The sequence below is a fragment of the Nymphalis io genome, chromosome 12 (assembly GCF_905147045.1).
Source record: "Nymphalis io chromosome 12, ilAglIoxx1.1, whole genome shotgun sequence".
Lineage (NCBI taxonomy): Eukaryota > Metazoa > Arthropoda > Insecta > Lepidoptera > Nymphalidae > Nymphalis > Nymphalis io.
Genome location: NC_065899.1, coordinates 7,317,446 through 7,321,345, shown reverse-complemented (window position 1 = coordinate 7,321,345; position 3,900 = coordinate 7,317,446).

Here is a 3,900-nt window from a genome sequence, read left to right as displayed (position 1 = left end):
GGAAAGCCTCTGGTTCTGCGCATATTCTGTACGAGAGAATAGAGAGTGCACTCACACAGTTGTCTGCTCTTTGATTGACTGCTGTTCACATTAATTGGCTAGGGAGACATTATATTTATATGACAGAGTTCTTAGACTTGAAATATATTCACGTTTATCTTCGCACCCACACATGACTTTTAAAATCTTATTATGGTTTAAGCAGTATTACTCATACTAATCATTTTGATTTTATCAGATCTAACATTTTTAGAGTTTTATAATAATATATATATATATATATATATATATATATATATATAAATACATTTTTTTAAATACTTTGGACGTTTTATACATCTTCAACAACAGCTTCAATACGGTATGCCTTCGTATAAAGTCTCCCAATGGACGGTTGGCGTGCAGCCAAGTTTAGTCGGCTAATATCAGACTGTGATTAATTATGACTCGCACAAAAACATCTGAACATCGCCTAATGTAATTACTATATGGTTCAAGAGCAATAAGTTAATAAAATATTAATTGTCTTATTGTTAACGAGCTTTCTTACTTCAATCACATAAACTTGAATATGCGGTTACAGTTTCTTACTTTTACTAGGTTGTAAATCCTCTCACTCAGTGTATATAAAGAGTAGATATTTTAACTAGATAAACTAGGACAAGGATACTATTGTCATTGGTTTTTGAAATATCATTCTATATGCCTCGTCGATTTAATGACTATCATAAGCATACTGATTCCAATGTTTCGTATCCACCGTTATATTATAATTATAAATAAGTGTGTTTTTCTATCAAGAAATTGTTAGTAGCTCGGAACTCATACAGATAATTTTATTACAATATATAAGTATTACTGAAAAAATTATTGCTTTTTTTAATAATTTCAACTCTGTGTCACACCCCCATGTACATATGTATATAATGTATACAATTGAATACAAAATCAAAGTTTCATAACCGCAATAGCAAACTAACCCGCTCTAATAAGTCTCTAATGCGTATAACTTTGGCGATTATAAAGCATATTATGTTCGCAATTGTTGAACTATTGATAACAGAGAAATAATCGGTAGAGCTGTTGGTGTTAATGTTTTAATCGACTCCAAAAAATAAAGTCCATTAATACGATTGATTGTTACATACACAATGTGAGTAAGATAAAAATGGAGAGATCATATATAAAACAGAGAGAAAAAAATATAAAGAAAGAGAGTGGAAAACTGGGTGACTTGTTCGTTATTCACTGAAACTATAACCAAATTACTGGACTTTGCACAAATAATTTATCTCTTACGACTATTCTCCGAAAACTATCATAGCCTGTCATATATTTAGTATTATTTTCATTGACGCAATATAAAACACTACTTTGTATTTGAATGACCATACCGTGATGGTAATGCCAGAAAAGACATACTCACTTAGTCGTTACACCTAAAGGAATTACTTGTTACTGAGCATAGAATTTCATTCTTATGAGATATGAAGACACAATTTTCCAACTGTGACTCAAGCACAAGCGCAACATAAAAATATCGTATACTGGTAGATGTGAGGTATGAAAAGTTCAGCTCAAAAAGTCGAGCCACGAATAAAGCAATGATGCAATAGTCCGCGGCGTAGCTGGGTCGAAGTTAGAATTCTATGACATAATTACTTTAGTTCAGATCCCAACACTACCCTAACGACTCAGAGATGCGAGTACATACTCGAAATAGATGTATCGATCCTTTCTAAACTTTCAATGAGAGTTGCTTGTACGTCTTCTTCGTGTTTGAAATTATTCATGTTAGTAATCATATCAATAAAAAGTGAATTGCTACAATATTTAATGTAGAAATTTAATTTTATGATTTTCATAACTTTAAATACGATAATAGTTTTCACCGTATGATTTCATTAATGCTCATTAATATTTTATATGTTTTGCTCCTTAGTTAGAATGCTATTCGATATATTTGCTTATTTTAAACGATCTCCTGATAGTACATGGTAGCATACATTTGCATACTACATACATACATACATTAACATACTACATACATTTGCAGGATAAAAAAACATTTAGCAATCCAAAAATATTATTATACATACTTATATGTATATAGATTTAATTAATAGCATTAGATGAAGCATCATCACTCAAGTGCAAATAAAGCGGTACAATTGTGGCACGGAAGCTTCAGGCGAATTAATTTTCCTGTTAATTATGAACTTCCCAGATCCTATGGAACTATATATACAGCCAAATATGGAATGAGTCAGGTTTTACCTCTAGCTTGCATTAATTACTACGACATTTCCGTCGTATAATTTAGAATACTCAAAAGTCATATATTATAGCTCAAATGTGTTGATGATATAAATAAAATGTCACTCAATATCAACGAGTGTCACTACGTCCAATTTACTCGAAATAAAACACTTAAACCAAACATATATTTCATAGATTCTATCCAGATTGACTAATTAAATAACGTACGTGATCTTGAAATTATACTAGACTAAACTACGATATGATGTGCATATCTTGAATAGTGTTTCAAAAGGATTTAAATTGTTAGGATTTATTTTAAGAAATGCCAAAGATTTTAAGAAGCCGTCCACCAAAATTATTTATTTATCACGCTTGTCCGTCCCATCCTTGAATACAACGGTATAATCTGGAACCCACATTATTACGTATACATTAAAAGACTAGAAAGCATCCAAAAACGTTTTCTCTACCACCTGTCATACAATAAATCTAACCTTAAAAGTATTCCTACCTACTGCAATCGGCTTCAGCAATATAAGATGACCTCCCTAAAATCCAGAAGAAAAATAACTGACATGCTTTTGTTGTATAAAATAATAAATGGAACATTTGACTGTAGCGACTTGCGTAAACAAATTAATCTTAATGAACCTTCTCGCTTACCTCGTAGAAACGTTTACAATCACTTTTATATTTTTACATCCAATTTAAATCTTGGACACTATGCTGCTATGCCAAGGATTTGCAGGCTATATAATGCGCTTTCTAAACAGCACACTGACTTGGATATATATACCTCAGAATTAACTAAGTTTAAAAATTATCTCAAAAAATTGTTTCTTAATACATAATGTTTTATTTTTTTTATGTTTTGCTTTTTTTTTTGTTTAAAGGTTTTATTTTTTATTACTTGTTATTTTAATTTTAATTTTTTGAAGCTATTTTTTATAACACATAACTCACATTTGCACAATTTAGTCTTAGTTTAACCGTAGTTTACCTTTTTTATAGTTCCTATGTTTTATTGAGTATCACTATGTAACATTTAGTTTATAATGTTTTTAATTTCTTTAGTCATTATTTATGTGCTTGCTGTGGTCTCCTTTAATTGAAAGAGCACACATATTTTAAAATATTATTCCACGATGTAATGTACTAGTAAGTGTGTTCTATCCTATGTTGGAGATCCTTAATAAATACACCAGTAGAAGTAATAAATTTTATTATTTGTTAATTTTAATATATTTAATATAATAACTTATGAGATATTCTAAATTTAATTAAAACAAAATATCATATATTGTTATTTCGATGACAATCGTTCAGTTCTCCTTTTTTTATATATGCGCGGGAAAACTATTTTTTTAACTTTTTTACCAAACAATACCAATGACGTTCTGAAACTGATTTTATTTTTATTAAATCACATACAATATAGCAATATGTTATTATTAAATATATTAAGTGAAGTACATAAATAAGTATTTCTAAAATAAATAAATTATTTTATATTTTTATTTATACAATCTTGACTCACCACTAGATGGCGCATCAACATCAACTTCCGTTCAACCGATTGCTACGATTATTGGCATACATACACACGGGCTTTGCAAAAAAATCCTCTAAAGTTATTGC